Source organism: Micropterus dolomieu, linkage group LG09 (genome assembly GCF_021292245.1).
Source record: "Micropterus dolomieu isolate WLL.071019.BEF.003 ecotype Adirondacks linkage group LG09, ASM2129224v1, whole genome shotgun sequence".
In the NCBI taxonomy this organism is placed as follows: domain Eukaryota; kingdom Metazoa; phylum Chordata; class Actinopteri; order Centrarchiformes; family Centrarchidae; genus Micropterus; species Micropterus dolomieu.
In genome coordinates this window covers 28,929,594-28,955,445 of record NC_060158.1, presented here as the reverse complement: position 1 = coordinate 28,955,445, position 25,852 = coordinate 28,929,594, and the positions used below count along the sequence as shown (strand labels likewise).

The 25,852-nt window shown below is 40.1% G+C and overlaps 1 protein-coding gene and 1 long non-coding RNA gene across 3 annotated transcripts in view; one reads left to right on the top strand and one right to left on the bottom strand.

The window, feature by feature from the left end:
* The window catches only part of arhgef1a (Rho guanine nucleotide exchange factor (GEF) 1a), a 107,686-nt gene that overhangs the window by 46,593 nt on the left and 35,241 nt on the right, over window positions 1-25,852 (bottom strand). The gene's annotated exons all lie outside the window — the stretch shown is intronic.
* On the top strand, window positions 15,327-20,441 carry LOC123976892. The gene is made up of 3 exons (XR_006826447.1): window positions 15,327-15,418; window positions 19,870-19,960; window positions 20,158-20,441. It is a non-coding gene; the product is annotated as an uncharacterized LOC123976892 (long non-coding RNA).

Here is a 25,852-nt window from a genome sequence, read left to right as displayed (position 1 = left end):
ATAGTGCCATTTTTATTGTGATTTGAAATAATGTGCTGTCAGTTCCTGTGGCAGTAGTAATAATGACTGTTTTTAGAAAAACACAGAGACAAACAAGGTAGGAACTGACTGGATTGTCAAGAGCTGGAAAGTAATTTCCTTCTTCAGCCTTGCCTGCGTGCAAACACTGTTTTCGTCTCTTAAAAGTGGATTACTGTCTGTCATTTGGTAATTGATGAAAAACAAGCACACATTCTGTTTAAGTTTTTCTTTGGAGTTGTTAAGCTGTCGTGAAGTTCATTTTGGAAACAAGTAAGGTATAAAATCTAGGAGCAAAGACAGTACAAAAGAACAATACATACACAGGTGCAAAGTGAAATTAAAATATTAATAAGAATAGCAATCTGGAAAAATAACCAGGATTATCATACTTAACAGTATCAGAATTGCAAAAAGCTATGTACATACAACAAAGTTTATAATGGATTTTTAGAGGCAATTATTTCAGTGGCCTCACATCCCAGTGGCCCCTTCTTGGAAATATACCAATGTGTTGGTGGAGGCATCCAACTCTCTCTTTGTGTGTGCGTGAGTGCGTGCATGTGTGTGTGCAGGGCTGCATCTTCCACTTATTTTTATTATTAAAAACGATTATTATCAAACATTTATCCAAATTTGAACTACTGTTGAAATGTCTTGTTTTGTCTGACTAACAGTACACTAACAGTTTACTATCACATAAGACAAAGAGAAGAAGCAAATTGTCCCAATTCAGAGGCTGGAACAAACAAATGTTTAGCATTTTTACAAGAAAAAAAAAATTTAATTGAAAGAACAATTGCTGATCAATCGATAAATTGTTTTAGGTCTACTCTGGTGACAAACACAATGTGCCAAATTTGACTCCTGACCTGTCACAGGGGCCTCAATGTCCAGCAGGTTCTTCTCTGAACGCAAGATTGTGGCGCCCTCTCCTATGAGCCTCAAGGCCACCGCCTCCTCCACGCGGCCTTCCTTGGTTAGGTGAGCTTTCAGCACGTCCACTTTGGGCTTCCCCTCGCTGTCAAACACCTCTTTAGCCGTCAGCCGGTGACTGGGGGGGAACGGGACAGCTGCGAGGGTTAAAAAAAACAAAAAACTCAACATCATTATGGCGGATATGCTTTCAGAACATATTTAGAGTGTTTTAATACACCTTTCATTGACAAAAGGCTTATGAGGATACACAGTTAATTCCACATCACTGAGCAAACGGCATTTAAGCTGTTTGATTAGCGGGTACTTTGTACCTTCCGGGGGATCGACTCCCTGTAGGAGAAGGAGTTAGCGTTCACTCCTATGCTTCCAGCCCACCCTCTGAGACAATTTACCAGATTGCTGCTATGATCTGTGAGTCATTCAATTTTCAATATTTATAACAGACAGGACACAGTTTCTAGTTTGCTTGGCAATATTCACAGAAACAGAGATTACTCTTTGAAAATGAAGCACGGAACTGAGTTTTATTAACATAAAAAAACCTGTCTTATAAAAATTTAAATAACATGAGTATATTACCTTGCAGTAGGGTTGGGTATCATTTAAAATTTTTCGATACCAGTACCAAAACCACTACCTTGCGTAACTTGCATAAAATGCCACATGCTGAAACCATAGTAGTTGATTGGTAGCCTATTGTTATTTTTATTGTCGTTAAGGACAAGCAAGGTTATCTATTTTTTTTTTCCCCTTGTTTCAAATAACTGTTACATAAAAGTACTGGGAAATTTTATCAGATCCTCCACATTCTAATTAGTTCATCCTCACTGATAGTATTAGCCTATATGGGGAAAGACTATAGCTTGGGAGTCTTTTTATATTTGAATGAGAGAGGAGGAGTGAAATAGTTTAGTGACCAAAAGTGTGTTGAAATTAAATAATGGAAAATTATTTTGTTAACTTTCGATCAATAAACTGAATTGAAAAATCTCCACAAGTGCTTTTTCCTTTATTGGTGAGTCGCAAACCTCCAAGAATAAAACGAGTAAGGAGTCTGTTTAAACAAGTCACTACAGTAATGACTCTCAAACAGAGGAAAAGAGAAGCTGCACGTTCAGCCGATCAAACCAACTACACCTGAAGCAGCTGCAGCTGCAACCGGAGGCTCCGTGAGTATAATCAGCTGATCGCTGCTGCGCCACAAAATCGTTTAATTGATGTGATGGAACACAGCGATCGATCAGTGACAAGTGATGTGAATAGGAAATAAAAATGTACAGAGAAGTGTTAAATGATACCAGAAGAAGAAACCAACGGAAAGCCAAGCTTGTGGTGATAAACTTACAACAGTGACAAACATGCCTGAGACCGCAGCCGAAGGCGAGCGGCTGTTAAAAATCACACATGGACTTTTTTTTAATACATTTTATCGTGCAGGAACATAATGAAAAAAAGTTGTACTCTTCTCTCTCTTGTGGTGTGTTGATTGTGTTTGGCTGCAAGCAAAACCATACAGAGTCATTTTTTGCAACGATCTGGTTACAAAAGGTATCGATTGAAGTACTGGTCTGACTGGAGACATATTAAAATTCTACTTGATACTGGGCTGTTTCGGTCGATACCATAAAGGTATCGAGTAGCGATACCCATCCGTTCCTTGCAGTGTTGACATTGATATGTTACTATTTAAACAAGATTTATGTGTACGATTAGCCTAACAGAGACATCACCTTCAGTCTGACATGTGTTTACTTATTTGTCATAATTATTTAAAAAAGTAAAATTATGTTTATTTCCGGGAGTCTTGAAGGCATCATGGAAATTAGACTAACCAAATCCACAACAAATCTCTCGTCAATTTCCATAATTAGTGGCTTATAAAAGGATAGCTTTTCACAGCAATTCAATGGGCTCTAGTCATGTTGGATACAACAGACACATTCAAAAGGCCTGAATCCTGTTGAATCCATGAATTTTAATTCAAAACAGTGAACTTTCCAATCTAATCACAGCATAAAAAATAGATGGTGCACATTTTCTATGCAATAGCCCAACGAGTCTTTGGACAGAGTTTTAATGAAATGCATGTTCTTTTAACAACAAAACAGAAACCACACAAGTGATTCTTTAAAATAGACCTTGTGTCACTGCCATTTTAGCAGATGATATCGAAAAGGTAAAAAGGAACTTATAGATTTTAAATTAAACCATTATTAAAAAGTAATTTTAGTGGCCTTCACCTAAACAAGAGCCTAGTGTGTTAATATTTCATTTTAATAACCCCCCGATGAGCAAAAGGTACAAAAAAGGACATAATTAAAGACCACAGCAGACCACCAGCAGCAGCTCTGCAGCGTTAAAAAAAATAAGACATGTCTTAATTAACATCCACTTGCAGACTTCGCACATAGCACACAGTGTGACTAATGCACTAAGCCAGTGGCAAATACTGTTGAGTTGGTGGCTGTGTGTGTGTGTGTGTTTGTGTTAACATCCATCCTTCCCAGAGGTGACATCAGTGGTAATCAGACCTGTACTTTATCTGTGTCACTCTTTGCTTAGTGACAGAAGATATTTGGGATCTGAACTGCATTAAAGCTTTCTAACAGGTGTACGTTGAAATTGCAAGTCCAGTAAATCTGCAGAGTTGCTCCCTGAATATTTTCAAATTTACCGTGTCTTAAACAATATCAGCAAGGTGCAAGACGCAGGCTGTCTTAACTTAAACATTTCTCTACACTTGTTCTAAAATACAGTTCTCGATCTACTCTCAATCTAAAACTCTAAAATTGGATAAGGTCACCAAATGAAGTGGAAACCTATTTCTGATAACTGAAAGTCAACTTTATGATGCTGGCAAGCTGCATGGAAACTACGACTCTTCTACCTAGCTGATAATTATTTATATGCTCCTTAATTTATGTTTTAATGGACCTTGTGACATGATAGAAGTACTGTAGTGTCAAACATCTTTATGCAAGTCTTTCAGTTTCTTCTATGTATCATGATACTAACACACAATAGGACAACTGACAGTATCAGAATTATTTACATTTATTTCCATTTTTCTCTTACCACCATCCTTTGCAAATCTGCATACTTAAGATTAAAATGATAAAAAAGGGCTCTGAACACGAACTAGGTTTAAGCCACATGTATACTAAATGCGTTTAAAAGTATCTTTCAAAACAATATGAGCCAAGTGTCTCTACTAAGGTATCTGGTGCATTCAGAAATCCCCATCTGAGTTGGAATTACCTAGGGTTGGCCTACCCTGAGCACCTACTGTGCAACTCTAGTCCAAGGCCAGGTCCCTAGGGCTTTTGACTACATCAAACTGGCCCGTGAGATGTTTGCAACATACAGAGTGAACATTCGCGTTCACCATTATGAACATGTTTGGGGCATTTTCCGCATGAAGAGAAAGACTGGTCTGTGCTTTAAATATGACAGCTAGATGATTCGGAGCACTAGTATGAACCACTGAATATTAGAGGTATTGATTTTAGTTGGCTGTCTTAACAAACTCTATGTAAATGTGTATAGCTGTCAGATAAGGGCAAAGGGTACGAAGCTTACGGTATTCTCCTTTGCCCACATTTTTAGCCAATTAAGCATTACTGGAATGACAGGTAAATTCCCAAGGTAGTCTACCACAACCATGCTGTTCTTCAATCCGAACTTTATTCTAGAGTCTAAACAATTTATTTTCAACTCTCTCAGCAAAAATTGTTTGTGTGGAAAGGTAGCTGGTAGTAGATGCATCCCGTAGACGATACACATCAACACCGAATTCACAAACATTGAGTTTTATGAGGAAGATGCTTTGGATGACCCAATATCTAATGGTTGAAACATTGTTTGATTCACCAAAATATCTCCATGTCTATACTGAATAGACACATCCATAAGAGATACAACTCAATGTCAGCCTTTAAGTTGATTTTATAGAGGTTTGTGTTCCCACAAGCAATACAACAGTTGGTACCATCAGCTGCTGATCAAGCCACATCTGCTCCCGCTGAGGTGACAAAACATAATACATCCTAAAATTCAAACACTAAAGACTAACATTATTCTTTCATAGAAATAACCCGCGTGAAAGTTGACGTTGTTGGCGCATAGGCAACCCTTCAACACATCATCTTTCCGTTTCCTACGGCCATGACAATGGAAACACTGTTAACTTTCCCCCTGTGGAATTTCTAACAGCCCTCTTATTAACAGAAGTAACACCCGACTATGCCAAACATTACATGGCACATTGTAATGGTAGGTTCCACATTCACAAGAACAAGGCATAACCCCCACGACAGGAATTAAAAGACCTGAAAAGGAAAAAGCACAGAGGGGAGAGTCAAAAAATAAAAAAATAAAAACAACAGGCAAAATCTCAACCCTTTTCCTCCCAAACAATAATATTAGAACAATCCCACACAGAAATTGTTGATTGTTGCGAATAACACTGTGCATCTATCCTTTCACATCGAGCTTTATAGCTGTGAGACCTTAAACTGACCCGAGGCTATCTGCCAGAAACCCAAGTATGACTCAAAAATGGTCTCCATTAGCCGGTTGCTTTTGCCTTCATTACTTTTACCATTTCTCTGTTCCTTTCTGTTATGTAACCGGGAAATTGCACTGCAGCCTTGAATCTAGCATGAGAGAGAAATGATGAGAGAGTGAGAGGGGGTCGGTACTATGAAAAAACAAAGCAAAAAAACAATCTGGAGTCTGATTTAACTTTCCCTGGTAATTTGTCTCAGATTAGCATTCTAATTTCTAAGATACAAATTAAAGCCATCCATCAGCCATTAGGTTTATAATATACCACTAAAACCTCTGTCTGGAAGGTGTGCTAAATAAACTTTAATGTTTATTTAATAAAAGCATACTATCCTGTTTTGATCAGCAAGTTTTATAGCAGCTTTTTATCTTTTCCTTCTTCAGTGGATTAGCGTCGGGTCTTAGGTCTTGAACTCACAAAGCTTCAGATCATCAACCCCAGCAGCCACTTGTGTTCATGCAACATTTGTGACTAGAATAATTATCCTAGAATATAGCAGACATTCAGGTGTGATTCCTCAGAAATCTGCACCATCGGGCGCAGTGCATCTGAAACTGTTGAGAAGCAGTGGGAAAACGGGCAGCTTGAAATGTTCCGGTTGGTGTAGTTCAGAGCTAATGCGATCTCTCTGAGGAATGAGACAGTGGGAGGTGCGCAGTCATATGGTGCTGGACAGATCAGCTTAATTGGAGAAAGTGAGACAGACTGTTGCAGAGCTCACTAAGCAACCCCTGGCTTCATTTAGTGAAGAACATGGAGTGCAACCGTGATTTTGGCCTGATCTGGCAGCTCAGATGTCTACAATTCCTGTATATCATGTTCCCTGCTGGCCTTGTCAGCTGTCTGAAAGTGGTGTGTGCTACACCTTACAGTACGGTCACATTCAGTGATATTCAGGAGAGAATCTCTACTAGTGAGCAAGAAATAACTTCCAAACTACAGAACATGCCTCTACTATGTAGCTAAGAAGTTATTTTATTGACATAAGCTCCACTCACACAATACGGTTTGTCAATCGATATCTAATTGGTGCCACAACTGACAGCCACGGTGCCATGGTTTATTTTCATCAACTGTACACCAATACCTATAGCAAACATTGACTATGGCTGCCCTAGAAAGGCATGAAGAGCATGCTTTCTGCTAATAACTGCCTCTGTATAAAGTCAACATTGTCTGAGCTGGGTTAGGATTGTGGCCAATGATTAGAACAAATAAATTGATACAGATAGAGCAGACTGGTTGGCGAAAAAAATAACAACTTACGATAAATTCTAACAATTCCAGGGCCAGAAACCATCTCTTCATCACATGCCAAATTGACCCCCAAGAAACTGGTGACGGTGCATGATGCAGCGGAAGGCTTAGCGGAGTGTGGGCGAGACTCGGGTTGTCACTGCCCACGTTAAACCATCCACCCCCTTCCACCAGACAAGCCACCACACCAGCAATTTTCCTCCCTTAGGACTCAGCATGACCAGTGGAAATCTCAGCATGACCAACAGGGAGCTGAGGCAGAACAAAGACTCCAGAACTGTGTGTGAGTGCAACAAAGGTCAGTTCATACAAAGCATAGAATACCAGAAGTAATTTGACTGCATGGTCAGGCGTTATTATGCAAAGGCAGCGCAGTGTCTGATCTAATGCGTGATACTGATCTATAACTTTGCTTCCTTACACGCACAAAACAGCATTCACTTTTCCCCTGATCCATTTGCCTTTTCGAATGACGGTGCTGTGCTCCTTATCCTCAGGCAAGGTAAGTGGCTGGCTGCACAAGCAAGACCTCTGTGTAAAGAATCAAATGATAACTTACTATCTGATCAAAATACCAGTTCCAGGCAAGACCATAGGCCGATTATGACACAACAGGTCCCTTGCCACACACATGTATAATAGGCTCCTCACCACTCCTCCCTTTTGCAACTATTTGTGGACGTTTTGCATCTCTTCCTGGGACAGTTTGGTGGTTCAGTGGCCAGGGCCAGTTCCCTGTAGGCCCATTCAGTAATTCATCCATGGGTAAGTCAGCACAAAAGAAAAAAATACACCCACTAGCACATCAACAAATGTGGGAATATGATTCAGTATAATAATAATAATATAATATATAATATACCGTATAACAGTATAATGTAGTTAAATTCATTAGATGAATCTGCTATTGACAGTTAGGGATGGGTGATATGATGGTATATACCGTGCGACGATGTCCACCAGTAGAAATTGGGAAATACCATTTCCACTGCAGGAGTGATCCCTTAGTGTCTCTGCTATTTATTTGGGGAAGGCTATGTAACAATTCTGGTGCTATGTTGTGATATTGCATTTCTCACACGATCTCATGAATCCAGCTGCCTCGCAAGGTACAATCTCTCGTGATGTGAGAGTGACAGTTGGTGGCAGTAATGTACCTTTAAGCCAGTTTGCCAACAGCAGCAGAGGTGACATAGAATGACAAAAGAACATGGAGAAGGAGAGTGACATTGTAAATAAGAGCTGGATGAGTTGTTTTTGTTGGTATGGAAGATAAAAAAAGAAAAAAAAATGATCAAATGTTATGTTACGTAAACCATTTGGGGTAAAAAAAAAAAAGTTCAGTCACACTCAGACTTTTCCCCAAGCGTTTTAGTGATGAAGCATCCACTGTGTGTGGTGTATGCAGTCTCCCAGAAACAGGCACGCATGCGCAGTATGCAACGTGGGTTTGTTTGGGTCAATGACAAAACCGTGGAAGACAGTGCTGCGGAGATTTTTCAGTCACTCTGAAGTCTGGTCGTATTTGAGTTTTTATGAGAGCGCTGAGGGAAACTTGATTGAATAAAATTACCTTATAGTGCCGCAGGGTGAGTTAACATTCAGTTTTGGGTTGTCTCTCTGACTTGCTAACAGCTTGTAAACTGAAGCTTTCAGTATGTAGCTGCTCTTGTAAAAAAACACTACACGTTGTTCTGCTGCTTGTGCTTTGTGTGTCCGCAGACTATTTGTCCACGGCACATGATAACACATTAAAGGTCCAGTGTGTAATATTTCTGAGGATCTATTGACAGATATGCAATATAAGATCCATAACTATGTTTTCAGTGGTGTATAAAGACCTTACATAATAACAGAAAATTACATTTTTATTACCTTAGAATGAGCCATTTATATCCACATTACCGCAGGTCCTTCCATGGACGTCGCCATGTTGTGTTGTTGTGTTTCTACAGTAGCTGAAAATGGACAAACAGCACTACGGAACGCGTTTTGTCACTACGTTCTTCTTGTTCTACTTTTGGTAGAATTCAGGCAGTGCAGACTCTCATCACTATGTTGAATACATACATTAGAAGAAGAAGTAGTAATAATATACCGCAGGGGTCTGCAAATAAGTTTTGCATCGGAGCAATATTTCCAACCATTAGATGGTGGATGAGAATATAAGACATAATACTGGTTTTCCTCAACTTGTTGTTTGGTTAGCTCGGTCGGTAAAGCACAGGACTCGCAACCCAAGCGTTGTGTGTTCGATCACACCTCAGGACATTTTTTTTTCCTCTCTTCAACAAATGGATTCTGCAGCAAATGTTTCTCAGATCACGGCATGTGCTGCACTGTTTGTGTTTCGGTGTTTGATCCACGTCCATCAACCTAAGGCCACTTTTTCATTTACCCCAGTATCTCCAGGCAGAGGACATTTAGAGGTATCAGGTTTTCTGACGGCTCTTTCAGACTCTTTTAATGTCATTCAGAATTCTTCAAAGTAAAAGCTCAGTTCAACTCCAAATACTGCATTGCAGTAAACAAGCTTCTCATGCTTTTATTTTGTAGGCAAAACGACTAAAGAGGAAGTGATTATGTGAGTAACTGTTGCTGCCATGACTGAGATCTATTTCAGCATTGCTATCAAACAATTTATTTATTTAGATTTTTTGCCGCTATTAGAGCACCATAATCTGGCAGAAGGCCAGATATTATTGCTGGCGGGCAGTTTTGGCGAGGATACGTAATCATCAAGAGAATAAACATGTTTCCTTTGTCAATGTTTGTCTAAACTTTATCTACTATGTGGTTTATAATGGACTGTGGTGCAGAAACAGTGACAATGTTTCACATTCTTGGCTTACATTTTCCATGTTATCTGTCAGTGGCCAAGTCACAATGACATATGGTTTTACTGAATAATTAAGTAAATAGAATTTCTTAATATACCTAAAGAAACCTCATTTCTTGACTGGTTAATCTATGCTGTCTCAGAAGAGACACCTTTTGTGCTGCAACAGCCACCGTAGCTGTCCTACGCTCTTTGAAAGTGTAGGGGCCAGTGGTAGACTGGAGAGTTGGTGGCAATTCACAACCCTCACCACTAGATGCCACTAAATTTTACACACTGAACCTTTAAGGAGTTTAGTCAACCAACCTGCATATCTTGTTCCTTTTAAATCCAGCAGCTCTCAAATTAGTTGTAAAAGTGTCAGATCTGGAGAAAGGCAACTGCTCTGTATTTATGTCAGTTGTTGGGCTCATTGCAGGTACTGTCTTCTAAAGACTTATTTGTTTTCATATAATTGTGCATTTGGTCATTGCATACCTACATAATAATAATAATAATAATAATGCACACTTAGATGGTTTTCATATGTTTGCAAAAGGTAATGGCTGTTATTTTAATGTTGATGCAAACAAAATGCCATTTTGTTTATAGTTTAATATAAAACTTGTTGAAATGGTTTCAGTGTATCTTTCAGTACATTTTAATAATACTGATAACTGTGATAATTTTGGTCACTATAATCTTGATATGAAATTCATACTGTTTCATCCCTAGTAGGCAGTAGGAAACAAAGAACATACTGCACATTAGAAAGCATCTCAACTTCAAGTGTCATCTGGCATCATTATTACACTACCACAAAGTCCATACTGAAGCTGATTACCTGACATGCATAATGCAAAAGATATGGCCATCTTTGTTGACAACAATGAACTGCAGCCACTGCATCATATAACGCATTATACTCACAAGGTGACACATTATTTGCAATATGGTCTAACACACACTGGATACTCCAGCGTAATGTCTTTATGTCAGGTCTGAAACTGGCAAGTTTTTCCCTCTTCAACCCATCTAGAAAATATAGATGTGTCAATACACTATAGCAGTGTCAATCAATAATTGACATATCAGCACTCTTAAGAAGTAATGTATTCCTTAAACACAATTAATACAAGTTCAATTCCAGTTGAAGAAAGATGCCCACAGTCCACAGTAAACATGGTATACTATAATATCTAAAGCAGTGGTTCTCAAACTGGGGGGGTGGGTCCCCCTGGGGGGGCATAAAACCACTGCAGGAGGGGCGTGGATGACCAGAGGGGAAAATATGGAGTGGAACTAAGCTGAATGAACGTGATTTATGTAGGGAAATAAAAGACTTTGCTGAGGATTTCGTGCCAACTTGAATCATTTCTTTTATTTTAATCAAATTCAACTGGGCTCCTTAATTTAGATGATGATTCTTGGGCAAAGAAATCAAACGATTGGTAGGCTCATCCAACAAAAACCTTACTTCCTTTTAATAAATGTCTACTGTGAACAAACTGCTTTAAGTCAGCACAGAATACATCATTCTCCACGTTTAGTATGATTCACAAAAGCAATATTGTGTACATTAATGGATGGTAAAAGAAATGCACATGAAGACAACAAGTGATTTTTCAGGTAGCCTTTTAAAAATTATTGGAAACTAAAGGTCTAAAGGTTGTCTGGATTAGAAGCTGTTCTATTGCAGACTTTAAGTTGGATCATTCTGCAGAAGCAAGTGTGAACAGACTGGATTCTATCACTGAGCTGATGCAGCTGAATCCATACACCTCGTATTTGCAATGTGACTCAGTACAGCAAACAGGGAAACTACTCCGTTTTTCCAAAATTATGTGAAGATGTATTAAAATGAAAATCAACCCATAGAACATATAGGCCACCTATCTGGTCACTGAGGACAGACCACAGATATAAAAGGCCTGCGGGCTTCAGGGCTAACGGGGAAAAGGTCACTTAGAAATTGGCATGAACCTCTTTACCATGCATTAGTAGGGATAGAAGCCGGCCCTGAACGAAACGCTTAGCAGAGCTTAGCTTTGAAGCTCAGTGCTTTTGAGCCTGCCGAATATATCTGTGCACGGTATGGAAATGGAGCGGTTACCTCTGTGTTTGAGACAGGAAGAAGACAGCACTCACCTTCCCAGGGACAGACAGAGAAAGAAAAAGGGAAAAGACAGGAGAAAATGAACCATTGGCTGCATCAGAAGAAATAAACAAGGGGCACTGAGCAGGACTGTCAACAAAGTGCCATGTATCAGAGATGGATATCATGAAGACAAGTAATGCTACAGACCGCAGCGCATATTAAGGATAATATATTTAATCATTTGTGCACACAAATTATCGTTCCCTTGAATGAATAATTTGTACTCTTACTACTTAATTTGCTCCCTGTAATTTATAATTCATGCCCTAAAATTACAAAATTGTGCCTTCAAATTATTCACTTCATTCCCTCAAATTAATAGCAAGCCAGTTAAATTTTTTGTAGCAGTGGGACAAAAGTTACATGTTGCTGTGACTTCCAGTCAGGAAAGTGTAGCATAGAGGAGCCCTCAAACAATGGAACTTTTTCCTTAAAATAATAGCATTGAGAGATAACATTCATTCCAATTGTTTTTTTTTGCCAGTCTGCTTATACAATTGTGAAGCTACATTGGATGTTGTTTCAGCACTCCCTGCACTATTTGCTCGTCATCTTTGGCTACATGAAGCTGTATTATGCATGGAAAAAGAAACTTTAAAAAAGGTACAATGCATAAGATTTGTTGCAGAGATATCTACTGTAGCATGCTAACCAGCTAGCCCCGGACCGTTTTGTGTTGTAATACCACTTGTGCCTAGAGAGGCGATAGTCCAGTAGTATAGTGCAGGCCTTCATCTGAAGTTTCAGCTCAGCGATGTGTGCGAGCAGCGAGTTTGCTATGTTACACATGCTTTTAGTTTTTTGGTTTTTTTGAAACACAAAATACAACCGTACACCTTCTGAATTCAGTTTTCTCTACATGATCTTCCCTCACCTGGCATATTGCACCACAAGCCGATCCCAGGGCAGTGTGACCACCCTGAAGCCACTTTACTCCATCTATAAGAATTCTTGAATTTTGAACAGGAAACCTCCACATCACCACTACTGTAATACAGTTGCCAAATTCAATCATTTCATATTTTTCTCTGAAGTACGGTTAGTTTATAAAATCACCCATAGCTTGCCCCCGCCCCCTTTAAAGCACTTTATGTTTCTATCCCCTCAAGAGCTACAAAATGTGCGGCTTTTTCCTTTAAAGTAACAATTAAATTGAATTCCCTTCCATCCCATATCAAAACCTCCCCAGATTTTTATTCATTTTCTATGGTGCTAAATAATAATAATAATAATAATAATAAAAATCCTTATTTGTAGAGCACTTTTCAAAAACAAGTAACAAAGTGCAAAGACAACAATACAATACCCAAAAGACAACAATACAAGCAAGAAAACATTGAAAAGACCAAAATACACATTTAAGATAAATATAAAATTAGTAAAATAGAATAAAATAAAAGGGATAAAATAAAGTCAAATAAGATCGGGAAAGGCTCTCCTATAAAAGTATGTTTTAAGAAGGGACTTAAAAGAGTTCACTGACTCAGCCGACCTGATTTCCTAGGGCAGGCTGTTCCAGAGCCTCGGGGCCCTGACAGAAAACGCTCTGTCCCTTTTAGTTTTCAGTCGAGACTCTGGAACAGACAACAGACCTCTGCCCGAGGATCTCAAGGTACGTGCTGGTGCGCATGGGACTAAAAGGTCAGAAATATAACAAGGCGAGAGGCCATGAAAAGCTTTAAAAGTGATCAAAAAAATTTTAAAGTCAATTCTAAAACATACTGGGAGCCAGTGTAGTGAAGCTAAAATAGGGGTGATGTGGTCATATTTCTTTGTTCTGGTTAAAAGCCTGGCAGCTGAGTTCTGGACAGTCTGGAATCAATCAATAGATTTTTGGGTTAAACAGGTGAAAAAGCTGTTGCAATAATCCAGGCGTGATGAGATGAAGGCGTGAAAAATGGTCACGGTGTCCTTAAAAGTTAACATAGATCAAATTTTTGCTATATTGCTAAGTTGATAAAAACATGATTGAATAAGCTTCGTGGTATGCTGCTCGAAATTTAAATTAGTATCAAACCAGACACCAAGGTTCTTTGCAACAGGCTAAATGTGATTTACTAGGGAACCAGCAGATGGCAGTATTTGTTTTGCCATCTGCTGGGACCCGATGACCAGGATTTCTGTTTTGTCTGAGTTCAGCTGGAGGAAATTATTTGACATCCATTTCTTTACTTCACAAAGGCAGTTGTTAAGTGAACTCGGGCAAGTACATTTGTGTGTCATCAGCATAAATATGAAAAGAAATACCATGTTTATGGATAATATGTCCAAGGGGAAGCAGATACAAGGAAAACAAAATGGGTCCTAAGAACGACCCCTGAGGCACACCATATTTAACTGGACAGAACGAAGAGACATAGTTGTTTACAGACACGCAAAACTTCCTATTTTACAGGTAGGATGAAAACCATTCTAGGGCAGTACCAGAGATCCCCACCCAGTGCCTCAGTCTGTCTAACGTGATGTTGTGATCAATGGTGTCAAAAGCAGCGCTAAGGTCCAGGAGTACCAGGACTGAGCACATGCCTTCATCAGCAGACATTAAAAGGTCATTGGTGACTTTAAGCAGGGCAGTCTCAGTGCTGTGGTACTTCCTGAAACCAGATTGAAACTTTTCAAATATTTTGTTATTTTCCAGTACAGTGAGCAGCTGTTTGGACACAATTGTTTCTAGAATCTTTGCAATAAAAGGCAGTTTTGAAATTGGTCTAAAATTTTGTGGGAGGGAGGGATTCTTTAAAAGTGGGTTCACGCAAGCCGTTTTAAAATAATCAGGGACACAACCAGTAAATAGGGAGCTGTTAAAAACAGAGATCAAATGGGGCCCAACAGAATCCATTACTTTCAGTAAAAACTTTGTAGGTATTACATCAAGTGGGCTGGAGGACACGCTCATTTGTGATACTGTTTTTAAAAGCTCAGACAAGTCGATGGGATAAAAAGAGGTGGATAAAGGAGAATCAGGAATGCAATCATCAATTCTAATCTCATGAATTGTCAGAAACTAATCAAACAACCACAACTTTTTGTCGTATGTAATCTGCATGTTGTCTGCATTTTTGTTCACCTGTCCAGGGACAGCAAATGACAATTAGCTTTTAGCCATCTCTGTATAACGGATCAGATTAACTGAAATTCTCACCAAAACCACCTTGATTAGTCTTTCCAGTGTTCCAACAAATACTAACTCCTGTTATCTCAAAATAAACCCTAGGTGTTAGTTAGTTAGTCAGATGTGAAAATATTATTATTATTATAATATTATTATAATATAGTTTTTCCGCTCCCTCTCGCTCCTCTCCTACCTGACGCCTCTCCTGTCCCTGCCTGAACCTGCTGTGCCTTGTTTTTCTGCGGAGTCAGAGTAATGGTCAGAGCTGCTGTAAATCACCTCAGTATTTTATTTCCTGTCATCAAACTGGCTTCCGTCGATCTCGGAGGCTGCGTTCGGTCCCGGTCCAGCCGTGTTCACTGGGAGGCTACTGAGCCCGGTTCAGTTTCCTCTGTCAGCTAATAGGACCGCTAAGTTAGCTGCACAGCTAACTGTGCTAACTAGCTAACGTCAGTTAGCAGCAGTTGTGACCTGATATGTGTGCTGTGTTCGAAACGGAAGGCAGTTGCCTCGCTGCCTCGATACCGTAATAGACAGTTGCCTCAGAAGGTATCACTTTCAAGTGAAGGCATCACTGTTTACATTAGTTTCGAACAGCCTTCTAGGGCAGCATTTACGGTCTTGCTAGCCTTAGCATCATCTAACTAGCTATTAAAAAGCCAAAGGGCTAACAGACGCCTCAGAAATCATACTGAACAAACTTGGTTGGTTACAGTCACGGGCTAATATTACAGTTCAGTGTTTAGTAATTGCTAGATTTTCAAAAATCGAAGCGAGAAAACCACTAAAAACTTTTAAAAACGTATATTTGTGTACAAATTTGGCTTGTTTGTCGCCATCTTGACCAGTTTCGAAAGCTCCGCCGGCCGCATCCGCGCTGCTTTATGGGTAATAGTCAGCATCAAATCACCATCGATGCTACCTTCAAAACTGGCCGTTACTGGGGCAGCTTGAAGGCATCTCAGGAGACAGGAAGAGATAGTTCGAGCTGTTTCGAACACCGCTCGATGCCTCACTGTCCTGGCAGACACCTTCTGAGAAAGCAGTTTAGCCCGTTTTGAACACAGCCGGGATATCATCTTTTAGTATGAATTCGACAGGTGGAGGGTAGTCTTACTTATTACACATTGTACCTTTAAGTTGTCAGATAAATGCAAAAAAATATATGTTGATATATTTCAGGTTTTGACAATTTATTGAGAGGAATAACATGTTGTTCTGTTCCATAAATTCATGTGTGTGCAAAATGATCAAAATGTTATCCCTGATGCTTGCTATGCAGGCTTACATAATCAAACAAATAAGAAACAATAGAAATATTTAATTATTATTTGTTTTTACTAGCATGTACACATTGCAAGCTTTGAAAATGTAATGTCTCTAACTTCACATTTTCACTACTTTAGTCTACGCCTGTGGTCAATGTCATTACTAATTGTAGCTCTAATTAGCATAAATTTCATTAAATGCTGCCAGTAGACTCTTACTGTACTTTAAAGAGTAGCCATCAAACATCATCTGCGGCAGTGATACAAGCTTTTACATCACGTCAACAAACAGGAGAGATATTAGATAAAAGTGAGTAAAAGGGGTTGCCAGGGAAACAGAGCTGTAGAGTCTCAGTCTTAATCTTTCATCCATCAAAATATTGGCTTAAAAATTAGTCGGTGGCAGCATGTTACATTCCACATCAATCCAAGGCTGGAAATTTGAGCAGAAGCCTCATCATACATGTTCCACTATTACATGCTTAAATATAATACACACACACACACACACACACACACACAGAATGTGGTAACCACAAACAAAAGGAGTGTGATGGTGCATCTGACAGCTGCTCACTGCAATAACATGTATGGCTGTCAGAGGTTCCCATCAATGACCGCTGTCAAGGCACCCTCATTATTAAGATAGACAGGTCGTACACTAAACAAGCCAACAATATGCCCAATACCTGCATCCATGCTGTCAGGGTTATCAAAGACCATCAAGCTCTGACAGGAAATAGCCCATAGCAGTGTTTTAGAGACCTGGGCTACAGCAATGTGAGAGTGAGTGACAAGCAAACGTTAATCCTGCTGCTGGCTCAACAGCTTTTAGATGAGAAATGTAGAAAGCATTAGCAGCAGCAGGTGATCAAAATGCACCCCTGCTCAGACAGCACTCTGACTAAGTCCCTGATTAATTAGTGAGGTTAGGGCTGAAGCGTGGGAGACTGAACGGAGGGATGGATGAATGTATGCATGCAAGAATGGATAGATGGGAGTAGGAAGCAGATGCAGTGGTGGGGGTGGATGAGTATTTTATAAGGGATGTCCCTGCACTGTTTTTCTGGTGGTGGTTGGGTATGTGGTGAGCCATCAATGTAGCAGCCGATCAATGACGAAGTGAGAGGCTGCCAGGGACCTGGGTCACGGCTAGCAAATGACCACAGTGGATTTGGAGCTGGAGTGGGGGAGGTGCATGATTCAGGGGGAGTGAAAGATCAATCAGTAAAATAAAAATACATGCAAGAGTCAAAAGACAAAAAAAAAGTGTGCTTGGGGAAAAAGCACTTGTCAATCTATCAAAAACAATCCACTCCATGACTTACATTTGACTGATGGGATGTCCCTGCAGCTGTACCATCCTCACACAACTTGTAGTCTACAGCAGGCCTATACTATAACCTCCTCTCTCTGCTCCTGATGAGATTCACTGCCTGCAGGTACTGCTGCTAGAGAGAGGAGGGGCTGGTTTGTCTCAGCCAGCGGCAGTTTACAACAAAGTACGTGGCAAACTAAGCTAAACAGTTGTACTACATAGATTAAAATAATAAGTATGGTAAAGGTAGGATAATGGTGGGAATATTTAAGCTTTTGTATTATATGTTATATGCCTTTCTGTCTCAATGTTTTTTTTTTGCCTCAATGCTTTTCAAATTTACATAATCATAAAATCATGTTAAAAGCATGCTGATAAAAACTAGAAACCCAACAATCCTGGATCAGTTTCGGTGCCAATACTGACCTCATTTATCTGCTATCTGCCATGACGTGGCCAATCTACACTTAATTTCAGTTTATTTGTCAATGTCAGGCTTTCAGCTTTCAATTACATTCACTGTGTCATGGCTGGTCAGAGTTTTCGATGCCATGTCCATCCCTGGCCTCACATAGCCTTACATAAAAACTATTTCAATGAGTTCCATGCAGTGAGGTGCTCAACACTTTGGGAAAAAGAGAGTACTGGTATCTGTAACATACTGAGTTGTGGTATCAGCATTAATAATGGGAGAAAAACTGTTGGATTAGTGCATCCCAACTTTGAATCCTGACATAAGTGTTCCCATTATATTTACACAACCACAATTTAAATGCAAGCCGCCACATCAAAACAAAAGTCTTTACACTGTACAGCTCTAGAAGACAAACTGCACTAATAAATCCATGATATAAGAAAAATTTGGCAAATTGAAATTATTTCAAATAGGACCAGAGGTATGACTTTCCGGGCTGGTTTTCCTGAAGTACGGTGCCTTGTCCTAGGCTAAAGACCTTTTTTCAAAAAACCACCTCAACTTTTGTACTGTTCTGGCTTGATTCAAGAAACTGGGCCTATGTGTAAATATTTCTGTGAAATTAATATATTATGAGTATATAGACAAGAAAGGGCTTCTTCTATAAGGCTGTTTTCAGTACAGGAAAGGGCATAATACACGTCAGAAAGATCTAAAGTGTAATAGAACAGCAAACTCTAGGTACCAACACTTAAGTAATTTAGACAAGTCAGTTCTATCTATTGAGAAGCTATGATGAACAGCTGGGCTGAACATAGTTAAAGTGAATTACAAGCTGTTACAAGTTTGGGAAGTTTTGTGTGTAAGGCGTTTAGGGCCAAAAGGCCAGTAAAAAAAGTTCAATCTCAGTGTAAAACACCTGGCAGATTTCCAGGTTTGCGAAAACGTTAACACTCTCTGGCATTTCCTCTGAAAGCCACTCTGACAGTCCCTGAAGAAGACATTCCCTGCTAGCTTTGCCATGCTGAGGCCTGCCCCCCTCCTCCTCCTCCACAATGCCGTGACACAGGATTAGCTTTCATTAGAGAAGGCGCTGTAATCAGCTTTGGAGCATAGCAGAGACGGAACAATGGAGGAGGCTGAAAGGATCTGGAAGACAGGGTGCTATGGGTATATGCTCGGCTGTTTAAAAGCTATTCCCCCCAAATGGAACCTGTGGCCCGTAACAGGCAGACGTTTCATAGCCACACTTAATCTGCATATTCCCCAGTGCTATGTATGCCTGTACTGTAGAGCCTGACAGATACCGATTGATATATTTGAGGATGTTGAAAAAAACGATATTCCGATATATCGGCCGATATTCTTTTTATTCCTTTTCAGAAACATAAACAAAGATTATCCCTAATGTTTGTTGTGTAGCTATGCAAAACTTACCCTACTCTAAAAATAATTATTTTATAAATAGTACTTTGAACAAAAGTACAGTTGATTATGTCACCTGATTGGTATGTTTTGTGGTGGATTTGTGGAATTTCAGTGTTGGCCATAGGGGTTTGCAAGGTGCACTCTGGTGGACAAACTATGCAACAACAACACTCATAACATGATTGAAAGATCCGTCTTTTTCTTTCCTAATTGTCATTTATTAGTTAGTATTAGTTATAAACTGATACTGATTTATCGGTAATCAGCTCATATTATATATATTATATGCCTAAAAAACTGCTATCATTACAAACACAGCATAAATCCAACATGCTAAATGCTACACTTGTCATTTTAGGACCCTGAAACAACAAGTTAGCAATAAGGCACTGTTGAGCTGCCAATGAGCAATTTAGTGGCGACCAACACCTATAGTTATTATTGCCACACTGTTCACATTTCCTGTCCCTTATACAGACAATGAGCGAGAAAGCTATCTGACTGGCTGTTTGGACAAGTGAATCTGTCTTTTCACTTATTCAGTCTGTTTATCCTTAATTTCTCCATTCAGGCCACAAGCAACATTGATGCAGAACATATGTACGTGCTGGAGGTCAAGTGTCAACAGAAGACATGACGTGGCTCTTAATGTCTCAAGGAAGGTACTAAATAACTGGAAAATGCCTTGCAATATGTATGAAATCCAATATTCTTGTCTCCCTAAAAGCAAACACAGACAGACAACTGATCACAACTCTAACTTATCATTCATATATCAAATAAAACCGAATCAGGCTACCCCTAAGGCCTGTGCTATCATTTGTCTGGTCATTGACACAATGATGCCATCTTTCCGCAGGCCTTCGGGGCTACAATTTCAACATCTTCTTCAGATGGTAAACAGAAGCAGCTAGGGAGGGACTGGTGGGCGTGTTTGGATTCCCGTCTGGACAAAAACCCTGGCCCCGCACGTGCACAGAACCACCTTTGTGTGAGTCCTCCACCACTCTCCAACATGCTGTCAACTGGCGCTTGTATTTGGGAAGGACTGACGACACAGGTCTATCAAGAACATATGTCCCCACTAACCCTGGAGAGCTTCGCCAGTGTGAGGGCAGCCACTTTACAAAGCGTTCTTGTTGGTGGCTTGTTCTATGAGTGTGTAATGACATGCAGACGGGTGGCTGGACACAACACAGATTTGCTGTGTTTCAGCTAGGGTTCAGCTAGGGTTGCAGTTGTCACGAAACCAAAAGTTTGACTTCAAAAGCTTTACTGCTAAGTTAAACATGTGAAATGCAATACTATATGATACCATGACAGAAAAGTAAAAAACATATGTTGCTGTATGCTATCACAATTAAACATGACATGAGTTAAAGTTAAGGAAACCTGATGGTTAATTGTGGTTTAAACTCTTCTTTATATTCAACACTTGAAGCCAAACAGTGGATCACTTCACAAATCTGAGGTAGAACATACAAAACATTTATGATTAGACAAGTAAAATTAAGTAAAAGCGTTTTTCAGTCCTTTTTCCTCAACAAAATAAACATCTTATTAAAAAATTAAGTCTTAATTTGTATATGATTCAAGTGAATAAAGTCAAACATTTATTGAATATTTATTGAACATTACATTGTTATTGAAAAAAAAAATAATGCGATAACTATTGTTATTGTTTTATTGTCCAGCCCTAATTATAGGATTAGAATTGAATATTTTAAATACAACTAAATGTTGTTTCTAGAGCAGCAACATCAATGTTTACAACAGCAACCTCACTATAAAGCAAATATGTGCCATCAGAATACTGCCAAATTTTAAGATTACAGACCAGTCTATGCTACAGACAATCAGCTTTCAATGTAGCTTGTTTGTAACATTTGGCTAATGCCAAGCTAACGTTAGCTGTGCTTGTATAAAACAAACAGGATGAGAGACTGTGGACAGAGCAGTTTAAATAAACCCTTCTACATGTTTACCCAACACTACTGATAAAGTATTGTCTTTTTACTCGCAAAGGATTCATTGCACGTACGTACCGTAACAAGCATAGTTGTCGTCAGCTCGAGTGGTTTGGAGCTAACTTAACTTTACCGTTGCCACCGCAACGTCTCTCTCTGCTGGTCGCTGTGTGATAGGGCTGTAACGATTAATCGACGTAATCGACGATGTCAATTATAAAAATCCGAGAGATAGCAAACTTCTCATTTAGAACATTTCTGGTTGTTCATTTCTAACTTCAATGCACTACAGGAACTGCTGGTGGCAGTATCACTCCACTGTCTGCCATGACTGCTTGACTGTAAGACTACTCGTGAAGAAGAAACATTAATGCGAGAAGCGGAATGCAAAGGTGAAAGGGGCGAACAGCAGAATGTTTTTTTGTTTTTACAAGTTTTGTACACTATTTCAGCACTAAATACACTTTTTAGAGGTTTTGAGGCGAGAAATCAACTGTGTAGAACTTTAATATTGGCAGTTTTATGAAAGTTGATGGCAAAACCAAAATGTGCTCAAACGATTTCAGGGTTGAGAAGCTCCACAATCGCTCGCAAGGTTAGCGGTGCCAGCCTGCCGGCCAGTCACACCCATTGAGCCCTCTGGTCCAAGTTACTCAGACCACTGCAGCAGCAACAACAGAGCAGCAACGACAGAGGAAAGGCCACATAAGATAAGCTCGAACCTTATTGATTTTCGGGTTTTTAGAAAGTTTGGAACCGGGTCCTTTTAGAACCAGTTATTGATCCCCATCCCTATAGAACACATTTGCTGCAAGTATCAAGACGAATTATGTCTTGTTCATGGATTATCGTAATCTATGGCGGCATCCACATACAATACCTTGCCGGCTGATTAGGCAATCATCTATGTTCCACACCTGCAGGAGGTCAAGTCCTGACCCAAGTTGAACTACCACTTCTCAAATCACAAAATTAAATATCTAAACAGATGATAATTACATTACTCCTGACACATTCTGATTCATACAATATTATCTAATACGGTACAATATGGTATGTAAATCAGTAGAAACATGTTGTTACGTTCCAGAAACTCCAACTGACTTCAGTGTTTTCTGTACTCATTCACAGCTTGCCTCTGAGATAATATGCCTCAACAGGCGTGATCGCACCTCCCAAGGAGGGCTAGTTGGCAGCCGAGATGTTGGCATTTCTAGAATGCAATTACTAGACGCATACAGAGGGGATAAGGCCAGTCTATATTTGTACCCACACTTGGTAAATGAAAAATATAATAAAAAATACATTGTCTGAACTGTAGATAACTAATATTCATCGTCATTAATTAATACCCCTACCCCTTTCTCCTCTCAGTTAGGTAGGTTACCTGCATGACTTGAACGTGAATACTGCTCTGCCACTATCACAATGATCTGTGGACTGGGGCAAACCCTCCCAACCAGACAAGAATAGCCCCATCACATATGTGAAATAGCACTCCTTCATGCTGTGTCAAAAGGACAAGGGAGGGTCAGAAATTGCAAGCAGAATTGAATGAATAAATAAATCTAAAGTACTAAAAGTACTAAAGCATAAGAATTCAAGTATGATAAGATACATCTAATATTGTAACAACCCTCTTTCTGGCATCAAGTGTTTATGTCCAAGAGGTTGAGTTTTCATTTCTGGCAGACTGATTGTGGTTTTTCTGAGGACAGGTGGTGAGGCAATGGGATGGCACAGCCAGCCACCTCCTCCCACCTCTTGCCAAGACAACAAGGCCCCTAAGAGTCCCCTTCCTTTGCCATCGCTTCCTTTTCCCCCTTGCCTACGCCCACTTCTCAAGCCCATCTCTGTATCTAGGCCATGACTGCGCGGGTGTGGTGGGTTCTCCGGCCAGCAGGGGCACCTGACTGCCAAAAAAGAAAAGCAAAAAACAGCACAGGGAGGGCAGGCAACAAAGGAATTACTTCTCTGAAGACCAAAGGAATTCTGAGTCAGCAAGGGATATAACTCTTCACCAACCACACACACACACACACACACACACACACACACACACACACACACACACACACACACACACACAAACACACACTCCTTGTCTCGCCAATCCCAGCCCCCTGGAGGAGTGCTGTATATCAGGCGAAGCTGTGACGGAACCCCTGAAGTAGCTGCTATTATGCAACCCTTCTGGGCTAAAAGTGACTGTAAAGTAACTCATCCTTCTCTGCTGCCAGCCTGACCTCCATATTGCAGAGAAAGCACTTTCAAAATTCACTAGCGGAGTATTATGCTGAAGGCACCATCTGTGCAGGCTTTACTAGCAGCCGTGAGATTAAAGGCAGTTAAAGCATCGCATTCGAAAGCCATCTCTGCAGTCAGCGTCCAATCAAAGATAAGAAGTGTAAGTAAGGGCCAGCCTTTATAAAACTCTAGGCTGCCAAGTAGTTTGGGTCAAGCAGTAGTGGACTGCCTAGGTTGTGCCCCTTATCCCTCCGGGCCAAACAGGCCTGCTACAAAGGTCACATGTCCTCAAGGATCAGGTCAGTGAGTAAGTTCAGGACTCAGAAAGGGACACTTGACAGCTTGACTGCCCAAAGGGAGTCTCGATTCCCAGACTCTCTTCTGCTGTGGTCAAAGGCCTCCTGCATTGCCTTTGCAGTACATACATATCTTTTTACACTCACAGACCAGACACTGTAGCTCAGCTTTTCTAAATTTTTTACTTCTGTAACCATTCAAAGACATTCCCACTTGGTATGTTCCCTTTGCAAAGGCATCCATAGCCCCAGTTTGTGCCTCTCATTGTTACAATTACATACAGAGAGACAGCTAAGCAACCATTTTTCTGGAAAATAACTACACAGCAATCTGAAAAACACAGAAGGTCGTTGAACAACACTTTGTCTTCTGAAGGTATTTTCCAGAATAAAAGAAGTCTTTCTTTCTTTTAAACCAATTTCTCCAGGTGTGCCATTGATTGATGAGCAAAGATGGTAAACATATGAAGCGAAACAAAGCTTTTTAAAATTAATTATATTTGTCTATATTGATGTTACATTGCATTATTTTATATTTTCATTAAACATAACAGGTTTATCTTGTACTTGTGTTGTACAAAACAGGCAAGGAGTCGTGTCATTTCTAAGAAAAAAGACATTCGTAAATGCAAACAGACACACAAAAGCATAAGCTGCCATATATCATGGTAGTTTGCTGATTCTAAAAACACAATACCATATTCACTTTCATCAAAAGCAAATAGGCTTTATAAAAGACATCCCATGCAGTGCTGCAGCCTAATATTGTGCATAGCTCTGTAGTGTATACAGTACACCATCTGTTAGGCTGGAAAGAAGTCCCTGCCCTCTTCACTACTGGCTACAAAACAGGCAATATTCAAACAAATGTTAAACGCAGCTTACAACTATTGTCTGCCAACGTTACTGTCATGAAATGCTGAAAAAACTCAAAACATGAATTTGCTTTGGTGGAGGGGGAATGTTAAAGATTTCCCTCTGCCAATTGCTGCTGAAGTGCTGGCTTAAAATCACTTGGAGACACATTATCTACTGGCCGACCAGCAGATTTGTACCTCAATTTTGCCGTCCCCGATGCTTGCCGCATTCCTCCAGGGGGATCGGATTACATTCTATACAGGGAGACGGGTCTGAAGCATTATGGGCGTTTCGGTCGTACAACATGGGTCTGACACAGTTGAGCAGCAGCGTGAGCAAGCGGGTGTGCAAAAGGGAATGAAAAGAAATGCTGAATGAATGGCAGATGTTGGCCTACAGGAAGCAGTGTAGTCATGGTTGAAAGCAGGGATGGCAGAACCACAGCTAAAACTAAACAGAGGAAGAACACAAGAAATATGTTGTGGTGGCTGGAATACATGACAGAGAGACAGAAAATAGTAGAGCCAGTGAAAAAAAAAACATAATCCGCCTTGTACAGTATGTCTCAGTTTTGCAGGACGGGAAAAAAATAAATAAAAAGACAGTGCTGACTGAAATAACTGTCGGGCCTCGGTAGAAAAGCTGTCAAAGAAACTGTACTCTTTAGTCTCCTTGAGACTGTATGTCATGGACATAACCAAACTTGTGTTCACAGCAGTAACTGTACGCCAGTGAGCGTCTGTCACTCATCAACTACGCCGTTTTCTGTGGGGGCTGGGCCAGGATTAAAGGCTTGCATGGTACAGCAAAGGAATAAACAAACTGCTAAAGAAAATGACAGCTAGCGAGCAAGCGCGCGCGTGTGTAGGACTGGGGTGTGACAACGGCATAAATTACCAACAATGGGCCTACATCTTGGGCTCAGGAGTTCACACAGAGTCGAGATTAGCTTGTTGAAACAGCACGCCTCCCACGGTTTCACACGACAGTTTTCATGAGTTTAGCGCAAATAAAAATATAAATTAGTGGAATGGGTGGCTCCTACTATTTTCCAGAGTTTGACGTTCTTCAGAGTGAACACCACACACATTAGAAAACGCACGGACACATGTATGAATGTGCACATATGACAGCTAACTAGCGCATCATCCAGAGTCTAATGAGAAACAGGATCTCTCTGCACGCA